Genomic DNA, 13450 nt, shown 5'->3' on the forward strand with positions numbered 1-13450 from the left:
ATTCAACACCCTTACACGCCAAAGACTAGGCCCAAACGGTACATGCGTTTAGTTACCACTCTTAGTCATAATTATTGTTAATCAATACCCATGGTTCAGAACAGAGCAGAACTCTGGAGCACTTTATCACCTTTCATAGCTAAACATACCACAGATTAACATGCTTGTTCTATCACTTCTCCAGTTCCAATGGTCACCGATATGAACCATTGTTTCTCTCTCCACAGAGGGTGCCTGGCTTGCTGAGTGCTCAGTGTCTTGTTTTAAACATCGATTTGGCTGGTGTTTCTAATGCCTGCTTTTTTACAGTAGAAATAGCCTTAAAAAAAAAAAAGGGCACCTAATCTACTTTTATTTTACCTCTTCATTCTATTTCTCCAAGTCATGCCTCGGCTTAGACACAGAACTTACATATTTTTCTAAACGTTATTAAAATGTGCCTGCTTCAAAAGGTTCTGTTCTCAAATTTAATTATAGAGTGCAAATTCTACTGTTTCAAATTAGAGAATTGCATGCAGCAGTAACTAGCAACCAGTCAGGGAAATAAATAGGTCAACACACAGAACCAAACAGGGTGTTTCTGGGCTGCTGCTGTTAATTTTTACGTGCACTACTTTCCTTTTTGCTGTTAACTCTTCAGATACAAATGGTGGATGCAAATAACCCGTGCAGATGCCGAGAAGTCCGAGACAAAATAGTAAACTTTGCACATAATGCACATCCCTTTTTCAGCCAGAGAGTTGTGAATCTGTGGAATTCTCTGCCACAGAAGGAAGTGGGGGCCAATTCACTAGATGTATTCAAGAGAGAGTTAGATATAGCTCTTAGGGCTAATGGAATCAAGGGATATGGGGAGAAAGCAGGAACAGGGTACTGATTTTGGATGATCAGCCATGATCATATTGAATGGCGGTGCTGGCTCCAAGGACCTACTACTGCACCTATATTCTATGTTTCTATCAGTGCATTAATAAGGCAAGCCCAACTGACAAAACACTTTCTTTGTCTACGCTGTACCAAATGGGGACCATTACCAGTGGGTTTTCAGCTCAGATTTGGACTTATAGTGGACATTATGATGTTCCACATGGAATCTCCCCACAGGTAACTAGGTAAGCCCACAATTCACCACCTTCACAGACTAACCAGGAAGAGAAATATTCACTTCAAATGGATGCATCTTGGAAGTAAAAGTGATTGATAGACACAAAATGTTGGGGCAGGCAGCATCTCTGGGTAGAAGGAATGGGTGACGTTTCGGGTCGAGCCCCTCGTTCTGGCCTTTTCCCGCCTCGAGTCCCCCGGCTCCACCTCGACCTTTCAGTCTCACGAAGGGTCCCCACCCGAAACGTCGTCCATTCCTTCTATCCAGAGATGCTGCCTGTCCAGCTGAGTTGCACCAGCATTTTGTGTCTATCTTTGACGTAAACCAGCACCTGCAGTTCCTTCCTACACAGTGATTTCTACACATCCTTCTTCAGAATTAAGTCAACAAATGTGCCAAAACAGGTAAATAATCCTTAAGCTAAAGCAAAGGATTTTATTTTTTTTACTCAGCGTTTCATTCCGGGCTCTCCAGACATGTGGCACCTTTGGACTGAGCATCATCGACTAGAACAGGAGGGGAATAGATGGGGTCGATGCACAGTCTTTTACCCAGAGTAGGGGAATCAAGAATCAGAGGACATGGACAAGGCGAGAGGGGAAAGATTTAATAGGAACCCGAGGGGCAACCTTTTCCCACACCCAGGCATGTGAGTGAGGGAAAAAAAAAGAGGAAAAGAGCCGAGCACTTGAAAATTTACACACAAAATTACCAGTTTCAAGCCTCTTTTAGTTCATTTCAATGTAAATACAGACATTTCAAAATAACGTGAATATGTCACTGTACACTAATAACATTTGTAAATTCGCACATCAATTGATAATCAGCCCAAAAAGGTGCTAATTGGCTTTTCTGCTGTGTTTTATAGTTTAACCCTGTCTTAATTAATTTAGTTATATAATCTTGCACTTAAATTTAATATTTACTCATTACAGTTCCACCACTGATTTTCTGGCACGCTTGGTTCCAGAGCTTTGACGATTTATCAAGCAGGCCAAGGAAGTCGGCGATGAGGATAGATTTGCTGGCTCCAGCTGGGCTGGAATTCCAGAGCCCCGGCCGCAGGTTGCAAATTCAACCCACCGAAGTCCCGATCAGGTCGAGATTGGCTGCCTTGCCCAGCCTAGGTGCCACATTTTCGGGGAGACTTCCAGACCTCTTGCGGAACCCTGGTGTTCATTACAAGTATATACGTCGGGTTTTTTTTTTGGGGGGGGGGGGGGGTTCGATCCGATTTCTCCTTTTATTTGAGAGTGAAAGTGAAAAATGTGGAAATAATGCAAAAAGCGCGGAAAATGGATTTTAAAAACGCGGAAATCCGCGGAAAATTCACATACCTGCACACCGAGGGTGGTACGTATATGGAACGAGCTGCCCGTGGCGGTAATTGAGGCAGGTACTATAACATTTAAAAACAGTTTGACAGGTAGTGGATAGGAAAGGTTTAGAAGGATATGGGCCTAATGCAGGCAGGTGGGACTAGTGTAGAAGGGACATCTTGGTCAGCATGGACAAATTGGGCGAAGTGCCTTCTTACATGCAGTATGCTTCTAGAACAGGAATGCGGGCACTCACGAGGTGACTGCCCGCTTACTATGGAGTGACAACTGCTGGCAGTTGTACAAGCCAAAGGCGGGAAGACTACAATTCCATCTCCGGACAACAACCCAGGATCCCTCTTGCCACTTTCTCCATTAAACAACAGCAGCGTACAATGCTGGACAAGCTACTGTTGACATAACCTAGGTAGACCAGACACCACAGAGAGTTGTTCTGCAAAATGAATGAATTCCTCTTTCCATGTCCTGGCCACAATTTCCTCCCTGCAATGTAGGAACATGCACAGTATTGTGCATGAAGAAACTTCAGTCCTGGTTTTCTTTCGGGCTTTCTATGATGGAGCTCAGCGTAGCACTGGCTCATTCTCCGGGCTGCCTTCATCCTGGCTTCTTAGCCGACAGCCCACACAGCATGGAAAATAGAGGCAAGGTCAAATGGCATGGGGACCATCCTCCCCTGAAGACCAGAGACGTGACGGGTGAGGAGAGAGGCCCGGGGTCGGGCCTACTGCGCGCTCTAGGCCAGCTGCGGGAGGCCCGCCCCGCCCCCCCGGGGCGCAAAGGTGGACGGGCGAGGAGGTCGTCGGTTGCTGGCCGACCCAGGAAGGCGATGGTTGGAGGCCCGCAGCAGCCTGGGGCTTGCCTGAAACAGGCATCGCTCGCAACAACTGCCGCCTGGACTGGACTTGGAAAATGGCGTCAAACATGGCGTCTCTTGCATGCGGCCTCAGTGGACTATTGCTATATAACTGCTAATTGGGGGTGGTTTGGTGATACTCTCGTAAGAAATGAACGTCACCATGCGTTTGCACTTCGCACTTGTGACAATAAAGCACCATTGAACCATTGATGATTAATGGCATGCAATCCTCAACCAAAAAACTCTCCACCCTGCACCCTCATTCCCCCCCTTCCCACTCCCCCCACACAGCCATTTCCCTGCTTGTGATACAATATTCACCTTAATCCTGTCAGTGCTATCAGCAACCTCCACGCGGCAGCAGTCTCCACAAGCAAATTATTTTATTTTATCCATTTGCGGCTATTTTATATTTAGGCCTCATTGCCCCGAATCTCTCAGTGAAAGCACTCTCTCCACTTCCGCACCATTGCACCTCTAGGTAATTAAGACGACCTCTGCCACAGGCATACAAGTAGATTTTTTATGCTTGGCTGCCAACCAGCCAACTCTCCCACACTTACAGCAGCAACAATCCACCCCTTTACCCATGTGGCTGTCAGTGGGTCAAAGTCCCAGCCTTCAACCAGAGCCCCGCCCTTCAGGTCAGAGAGAGTCTGTCATACAGTGTGGAAACAGCCCCATCGGCCCAACTTGCCCACGTCGACCAACATGCCCCACCATCTACACTAGTCCCACCTGCCTGCGTTTGACCCATAATCCCTCATCCTGTCCATGTACCTGTCCAAATGTTTCTTAAACATTGTGATCATACCTGCCTCAACTACTCCTCTGGCAGCTTGTTCCATACATTCATCACCCTTTGTGTGAACAAAATTGCCCCTCAGGTTCCTGTTAATCTTTACTCCCCTTACCCTTGTCCTCTGATTCTCCATTCCCTTACTCTGGTCAAAAGACTGTGCATTTACCAGATCTATTCCTCTCAAGATTTTGTACAACGCCATAAGGTCACCCCTCATCCTCTTGCACTCCAAGGAATAAACTCCTACCCTGCTCAACCTCTCCCTGTAAGTCAGGCCCTCAAGTCCTGGCAACATCTTTGTAAATCTTCTCTGCGCCCTTTCCAGCTTGACATCTTTCCTATAACAAGATGACCAACACTGAACACAATACTCTAAATGTGGCCTCGCCAACATCTTGTATAACTGTAACATGACCTCCCAACTTCTATACTCAATGCTCTTTGACCGACGCTCACATGATTCAGCCAAAAGCGCAAGATGGCACCACCGGTCAGGTGGGTCAGGCATTGTATGGGTAAGCCTGACCAACACTTGACTCAAGCCATCACTGGGAACCTACTTGGATTCTTCAATGGAAGGAAGGCACTACCTCAAACTTGTGACCTACCCACCACACCCCTGAACTGCTGCCCCACATAGAGTGTAGGTGTTCACGAGGGTAGGGGTCAGGTCTGCACACTGGCCTCAGAGCCCACAGTTGTATCAATGCAGTCCCTCATGATTGACAACGACAACAAAATGTGGACACGAGTGCATATGAATCGTGACAGGGCATTCGGTTTTTACAGGAGTTGGGATTAGTCCAGTGATGATCTTGTTCCACCCACCTGTTGTGAACCCTGGAACAAAACTCCTCCAATTCACTTCTACCTCCAGAGTCTCAACTGCTGGGGTTTGGATATCCATTGTCACAATGTTTTGGCAGCTTTACTTTTTAGTTAAGACTTTACTTTAGATGTCATAAGATCACAAGAGGTAGGATCTATCTCCCCCTCCTAATCCCACATACAGATTAGAAACAGGCCCTTCGACCCACCAGGTCCATGCTGACCAGTGATCACCCTGTACACTAGCACTATCCAACACACACTAGTGACAATTTGCAGAGGCCAATTAACCTACAAACCTGTACGTCTTTGGAGTGTGGGAGGAAACCGGGGCACCCGAAGCAAACCCACGTGGTCACGGGGAGAACATACAAACTCCATACAGACAGCACCCATAATCAGGAATAAACTCGGGTCTCTGGCGCTGCAAGGCAGCAACTCTACTGCTGTACCACTAGGTTGTCCTTTACACGGGTAACAATGATCACATTTAAACTGTCCCCACCCTGGTATCTCACCGGTGCAGTGCACATCCCCACCCTCAAATCCAAGACACAAATGGATTTGGATTAAAGCCTGAAGCATGCGAGTTAGCAGAGTTGCATGCAAAAATCTCTCTTGCTCGTGCTACAATAATGTTCTTGGACTTGGATTATGCACGTCATGCACATAAGCAGCTTAGTTGACTGCACATGGCATCGTAGGCAAATCATCACCAATTCCAACCTCTGCTTCACATCCTGATGCCCATGGCCTTAGATGTCCCACGTACCCGCACAACTGCCTCGCAGCTCCAGAGACCAGGGTTCAATCCTGACCTCCAGTGGCATCTGTGTGGGGCTTGCATGTTGTGCAGGCGTTGGCCAGCTGCTTTAGTGTCCTCTCACGCCCCATAGACGTGTGGGTTGGTTAGTTAAATAACCACTGCAAATTGCCCCGTTTAGTTTAGTTTAGAGATACAGCACGGAAACAGGCCCTTCGACCCACTGAGTCCGCACTAACCTGCGATCCCGGCACATTAACACTACCCTACAAACACTTTGGACAATTTTACATTTTTACACATTTATACCAAGCCGATTAACCTACAAACCAGTACGTCTTTGGAGTGTGGGAGAAAACCCGAAGATGTCCCACACAGATCACGGGGAGAACGTACAAGCTCCGTACAGACAGCACCCTAAGTCAGGATCGAACCCGGGTCTCTGGCGCTGTGAGGGAGCTACTCTACCGCTGCGCCACCGCGTGTGTGGGCGTGTGTGGGCGAGCGATAGAATCCGGAGGAATTGATGGCAAAGTAGGGAAAATAAAAAAAGGATGAATGTTAATAGTTGCTTGACGTTGGCATGGACTCAGCCATCCAAAGGCCCTGGATCCATGCTGGGTGACTTTATAACAAAAATCTATCAACTGAACCTTTCAGAATGAACAGCACCTCTGAAAAGAAATAGGCACTTTAATCAGGAGTTCAGGAGTTAGTTCCCATCTCACTCGTGAATGGCCAACCCCTTTTTTTTTTTAAACCACCAATCCTGTGGTTGTACCAAGGATAAGATCAGCCCTGTACCTACTCTGTCAAGCCTCATAAAAATGTCATACATTTCAATGAGATCACCTCTCATTCTGCCAAACTCCAAGTGTTAGATCCTGCTAGCTTAATTTTGGACGGATTCCTGGGAGGTAGACTGTAGACATACAGCACAGAAACACAGGCCTTCAGCCCACTGAATCCATACCGACCAGCGATCAACCTGTACACTAGCCCATCCTACACGCTAGGGACAATTTACAACTTTACAGAAACCAATTAACCTACAAACATGGAGGGCGGAGGAAATTGGAGACCGCAGAGAAAACCCATGCAGTCATGGGAGAACGTACAAACTCTGTACAGACAGCACCCATACAGACAGCACCCATACAGACAGCACCCCAGGTCCCTGGCGTTGTAAGGCAGCAACTCTACCAGTGCGCCACTGGGCGGTGTTGGTGAGACCCGACACTGTGAACCTTTGTGCCTGTCCTCCATCACAATGCACCCTCCCTACATGCCGTCTCACTGCAGCCATACGAATATTAAAAACACGATTAGATATCTTAATCTTGTACTCAAATCCTCTTGCAATAAAGGAAACTTTGAACTTTGTGTTTCAAGTACAAGAAAGCTCATCTATTTGAAAATCATCTTGCAGTCTCACCAATTTAAAAAAGCCTGCTTTTCCATACTTCCTATCAAAATAGTGAACTTTTGTATTTTTCAACATTGTATCCCATCTGCCATGTCCTTACCCTGTAGTCTCTCTGTGTTCTCCTCACAACACATACATTGCCAGGCAGCTGAATACCATCAGTGAACTTTGAAGAATCTTAGTCAAATCTATGTGTTGCAATTTTTGGGAAAAAACTGTGCGACAACCCACTGAACAGAGTTGTGGATGGAGCCCAGTCCATCAGATAGACCTGACATCCTGTCACTGACTCCATCTACACTTCAAGCTGCCTTGGGAAAGCACCTAACACAAACAAATACTTGTCCCAACCTGGTCATTCCTCCTCCTCCCCACTCCCGTTGGGCAGAAGATACAGAAGCTTGAAAGCACACACCGCCAAATTCAGGAACAGCTTCTGCTCAGTTACAAGGCTTCTGAATGGTCCTTCCATAAGCCATTGTGTTGCCCACTTCACCTCCACATCATTGAGGACATTGGACTTTGCCTCAAGAACTGGTGCAGTACTATACCAAGAACTACATTCTGTACCTTTCCCTTTGCCCTACCTATTGTACACGAGTTTGGCTCGGTTATATTTATATATAGTATTGCCCGATTTGATTGATAGCATGCATAACAAAGCTTTCGGTTCGCGGGACTATAATCAACCTAAACAAATATTTTCTGCACACCAGTGATCTTTTAAGCAATTCTCCTTCCACCTATAGCCGCAAAACATCTATTAGTCAATCACCCACAAGTCAGCCCCTGGATAACGATAGACGGCAGCCATCATGAGCGAACCTCAACCCTGGAGCATGCGGGCCGACTGGACTTTGGACAATGATTAATGGCGCCAAAAATGGTGGTGCCCACATGTGCTATATATGCAAAAGGAATTTCACTATGCAGTTGCATACGTAACAAATAAAGCACCATTGAAGCCATTGGTCAGGGAATGGAACTGGAGCCAAGGCATGAATGATTATACCTTTGGTGATTGGATAACCGAGGAGAGACAGGGTCCTAATCAGGCAAATGCAGACACAAGGATCTGCAGATGGTTTGCAACAAAAAAAAAGACAATGCGCTGGAATAACCCAGCAGGTTAGGCAGCATCGCTAAATAGGTGCACTGGGGTAAAGTCACTATCATGTACAACTGAAAAATATTGAGCCAGCTCCGCTAACAGTATTAAACAAATCTCTCACCTCGCTGCTCTGTATTCAAAGCACAGCACTGACAAGTTATTTTCCGCAGCTTCGCATTAGTATCAGATATCAAATGGCTAATATTTTTCACTCACAAACACACCCCCTGACCAAGTCACAGGGGGAAGATCAGTTTGCAGCACAAGCAGCCAGAACAAATCTCCTCGACGCACTTTCCAATGTTATACCTCACCCTGAATGCAGAGTGTGGTGCAGGAACCGGGAGCTGGGCTGGATGGGAATTATTTTAGCAGATTCTAATTTGAGATGTGATGTAAAGGCAGAAGCAGTGGGAGCCTGCAACATAGGTCAGTGAATTCGACTTGCCTGTCGTAACTGTTGGAAAATAGATGTCGGACGGTTCGTAGCCTTCTCGCCCTTCCTAGTGATGGAGATGGAGCTTGTAAATCCCCCCTTCCATCTCAAGGAGTCAGCTCCACAATGGAAATAGGCATCCGAGACCCCAGTTATAACTTTTTCTGTGGTAAGAAATACCATTCTTCCATGCGTGCCCTATCATAGCACGTCCCTAATGCATACGACAATCGACACGGTGGCACAGCAGTAGAGTTGCCAGCAGCGCCAGAGACCTGGGTTCGATCCCGACTACGGACGCTGTCTGTACGGAGTTTGTACGTTCTCCCCATGACGGCATGGTGTTTCTCCGGGTGCTCCGGTTTCCTCACACACTCCAAAGACGTACAGGTTTGTAGGTTAATTGGCTTTGATTTTAAAAAACTGTAAATTGTCCCAAGTGTTGCGGGGGATCGCTGGTCGGTGCGGACCTGGTGGGCCGAAGAGCCCGTTTCCGCACTGTGTCTCTAAACTAAACTAAATCGAGTCAAACATTGACAGGAAACAGGGGGGAAAAAAAAGCTCTGCTTGAGAATAAAGTTCCATCCACCTTAAATAACACAGAACATTGCTTTAATATGTCAAAGCGCTGGAATAACACAGCGGACCACTCAGAAGAAGGGTCCCGACCCGAAACGTCACCTATCCATGTTCTCAAGAGATGCTGCCTGACCCACAGATTTACTCCAGCACATTGTTCTTTTTAGGTACACCAAGGAAACAGAGTTAATGTTTAAAACATTTTACCCCATTCCCCTCTCCTAAACTGCTGCCTGACCCGCTGTTCATTTTCAACACTTTCCGTGTCTGTTTCCAATGCCGAGCATCAGCAGCTCATTGCTTCCAGAGGCAGCAGCACTTATACTCATTTCATCACCACAAGAAAAATAACTTAGAAATCTGAAGCAGCAAGAGAAATAGAGTGATAAACCAAGAACGAAGTAATGAAAAAGTAAATAGTAGTTCTCTTGCTTGATGTGGCTTGTTCATTTAATCCAAATTATATTGCCTGTGCTGAAAATCTTGTACTTATTCAATGAATACTTCTATGCAAAGGAATGTGCCATCTCCAGTTGGAAAAGATTCCCAACAGAACGTCTTTTTCCATGCATGGCCTCATTCTACCCAATTTAGGACAATGACAACCTTTATTTTGCCGATGCAACTTATTGCAGCAAAGAATCATCCTGTTACCAAGGGCTAAAACTTGTTCAATGCCGAAACAACAAAGTCACTGCTACAATAATCAGTGTGGACCTGAAGGTCATGGAGGTCGAGCCCGCTAATATCAAATGGTGGCTAAGTGCATAACTAGCAGCCTGCAACTGGGTGGTTGGAAAATCAGCTACTCTTCTGCAATGACCTCTGACCAGAAGCATGCTCCTTTGTAAGTGGAGCAGTGTCTGTGTGACTGCGGACCCAGCTGGCACCAACCATCAAAGCTCAGGCTTGACACAAACTCCGAAGCAACACTAAGTTAAACATTAACTCCGAAGCAACCATAATGTAATAACTAAATAACCGCAGATGCCAGCTTATACCAAAGGTGGACGCAAAGCGCTGAAGTAACTCAGCGGGTCAGGCAGCATCTGTGGAGAAAATGACAGATGACGTTTAGGGTCGTGACCCTTTTTCAGTCAACCTGAAATGTCACCTAATCCGTTTTCTCCAGAGATGAGGCCTGGCCTGCAGCGTAGCTCCAGCATTTTGTATCTATCTACGTTAAACCACCCAGTGCAAAGGCTGGAATACTAGAAAGGCCACCCATTTGACACCCGTCCCATTTAGAGCTGGATTTTCACCTGCAATGGCGAAGGGTTTAAACGGGTGCACAATCCTTGATCGTCCACCTTATGAACTGTTCCTCCCAATTCTTCCTTGCCTTGCCCTCCCCTCCTCCCTCCCTCCCCTCCCGGCTGTCTTCATACTCCTCATCAATCAACCGCGCCCTCCTCTGCCATGTGCCTGCCTTGACTCGGGTTTCTTTGCTCACATCACCCCACGCACCATTGGCAAAGTTCAAAGAGGGAAGGGAAAGCTTGGCAAGAAAACCCGCTGTAATCAAGGGGGCTGCCCTGTGACATCGCACAGCCGACAAGAGCCAATTAATCAGCCTAGCAGCTGTGTGTAAGAAAGCCAGAACCAAACGCAAATCGCTGGCAGTAAATCAAAATCTATTCCTTCATTTAAAGAAGCCAGACAACCTTGCTCACACAACACATCCACATCAACGACGAACTTCAGTGCACTTCACTCACACATTGTTGAAATACCTGGTCTTGGCTGGTCTGCCTCTTAGTCGTTTGATTCCTGACTTTGCCAACGGGATATTAGGAAACTTGAAACAAACTTAATGTCAGGCACCATGCATTAATAATATTCTTTTGATTCAGCGGTGATGAATCTGGCAGAAATCAGCCTCTATTTATAGGAGACTGCAAATACAACACTCAATTGCAATAATGCAGGTGAATGCTGAAGGGTATGATGTGTAAAGCAGCTTTTTTTCTTCCATACCTTTTCTTAAAAATAAGCGTTTTAAGTACTTAGGAGCTAAGCCATCATTTTGTCTGCAGGAATATGTGAATTCAGTGCAGGAAGAACTGGTGGTCACACCTAATTAAAAAGAAAACCAGAAGACAAAGGCTTGGTCTCTAATTAGAGGAGGTTTTCGGATCCCAACCCACAGTGTGCACTCTAGACTCAACTGGGGTGGCAGTATCTCAGACACCATGGGGCATCACAGAAGTTGCAAACTTTGCAATGCTAAACTTATTTGGAGGAGCATATCCAACTGTTTTTATACACCACCTGCTCCCATTACATTGTACAATTCCACTCCCCCTCCCCTCCCCATTTATAAACTACAAGCTACCACAATAGCAACATGAGCAATATAAATTCAGCACACACCTCCCCCCCACCTTCTCTTCCCCTCAGATCCATTACATTGCAGCACGATTTACAGAATAAACCCAGTCGCTTCCACCCGAGGAAGGTGCAACCAACACACATCGTGGGGAAGGGAAGGGAATGGATTGGGGTGGAGTAATCAAGGGTTTGAGTACACTGCTTCTGACCCCATCATCGTTCAATCTAGAGATGATATTTTGCAGGTCCCGAGCACCACTCCCAATGTGAAACACCCGCTCACAACACTCTCTTCTGCCCAGCGTCAAGATCTGATGCTAAAAAGGCTTTAGACGGTTCACAGAATAACACAGCGGAGTCGCTCTGCCCAGTGTACTCTCTCTCTCTCTCTCTCTCTCCCTTTGGAAAGGGCTATCTATTCTGAGCCCCGGCTCCGACCAAACTAAACAAGTCTGCGGAATATCTCTCTAAATATTTATCGAATTCGCCTTCGAAAGTTGCAACTAACCCGTTCAAGCGGCGCGTTGCAAATCACAACAACTTACTGTATTGAAATCCCAGCTCGCATCTGATTCTTGTGCCGCGTCCAACCCTCAACGATCCTCCCTCCCTCCTTCCTGGAGGTAAACTCCCCTTATTTGTATTGATCGCCCCCCAACACCACGTCCCTGAGCCTCTCCTCCTCTTACAGAGAACATTCAAACTGTTTCCTCCAGTCCTCTCACTCCACTACTCCATGCTCCCCCCCCCTCTTTCCCTCCCTCTCTCCCCCAGTTCTCACTCCCTCTCTCCTTCCTCCCTCCCCCTCCCCTCCCTCCTCTCTCTCCCCCTCCCCCTCTCTCTCCCCCTCCTCCTCCCCTCTCTCCCCCGGTTCTCCCTCCCTCTCCCCTCCCTCCTTCTCTCTCTCCCCCCCTCCCCTCTCTCCCCCCCTCCCCTCTCTCCCCCTCCCTCCCTCCTTCTCTCTCCCCCCTTCTTTCTCTCTCCCTCCTTCTCTCTCCCCTTCTCTCCCCCCCTCCCTTCTCTCCCTCCCCCCCCCTTCTTTCTCTCTCCCTCCTTCTCTCTCCCCTTCTCTCATCTCCCCCCCCCCCTTATCTCCCCCCCCTCCCCCTTATCTCCCCCCCCCCTCCCCCTCCTCTCTCCCCCCCCTCTCTCCCCCCCCCCCTCCCTCCCCCTCCCCCTTCTCTCTCCCCCCCCTCCCTCCCCCTCCCCCTTCTCTCTCCCCCTCCCCCTTCTTTCTCTCTCTCTCTCTCCCCCTTCTCCCTCTCTCCCCACCCCGGACGCTGGTGTAACAAACAGAAGCAGCTTCAACTAGAGCCGGGGGGTGCGTGCGTGCGTGTGTGCGGGTGAGGGGTGTGAGTGCCGGTGTCCCGGGCCCCGTTGTCCCGTGTCCCGTGTCGGGCCGCTCTTACCTCGGGACAGTAACAGTGTCAGGTCCAGACGCGCGGAGACAGCTGTGGCTGCGATCCCTCTCTCAGTCTCAGTCTCCCCCTCGCCCTGTCCTCACGGAGACACATCGACCGCCGTCCCCCCTGTCTCTCTCTCTCTCTCGCTCTCTCCCTCTGCTCTGGGAGGAGGAGGGAGGGAGGTAAAAGGACGAGAGGTTTAAACCAGGGGAGATAGAACAGGGGGGGAGGGAGAGAGGGGGAGATGGAGGGGAGGGGGAGAGGAGGAGAGAGAGGGAACAGAGGGAGGGGAATGGGGAGGAGAGGGGGGGGGGGGAGATGGGAGAGAGAGGGGGAGAGGGGATGGAGGGGGAGAGGGAAGGAGGGGGAGAGGGGAAGGAGGGGAGGAGGGGGAGAGGGGAAGGAGGGGGAGAGGGGAAGGAGGGGGAGGAGGGGAAGGAGGGGGAGAGGGGAAGGAGGGGGAGAGG

The 13450-nt window shown here is 48.2% G+C and overlaps 1 protein-coding gene across 3 annotated transcripts in view; it reads right to left on the reverse strand.

Annotated features, from left to right (window-relative positions):
* Positions 1-13218, reverse strand: part of LOC144603581 (xylosyl- and glucuronyltransferase LARGE1) — a 305179-nt gene extending 291961 nt beyond the window's left edge. For 2 of the 3 annotated variants that reach the window (XM_078416998.1, XM_078416994.1), the window contains exon 1: positions 12990-13218. The gene's annotated coding sequence lies outside the window, so the exon portion shown is untranslated. Of the gene's footprint in view, positions 1-12125; positions 12296-12989 lie in introns of those variants that run through there. The other variant, XM_078416995.1, reaches the window with a different exon arrangement.
* Between the last annotated feature and the right edge of the window lie 232 nt (positions 13219-13450).

The sequence above is a fragment of the Rhinoraja longicauda genome, chromosome 20 (assembly GCF_053455715.1).
Source record: "Rhinoraja longicauda isolate Sanriku21f chromosome 20, sRhiLon1.1, whole genome shotgun sequence".
Classification (NCBI taxonomy): Eukaryota; Metazoa; Chordata; class Chondrichthyes; order Rajiformes; family Arhynchobatidae; genus Rhinoraja; species Rhinoraja longicauda.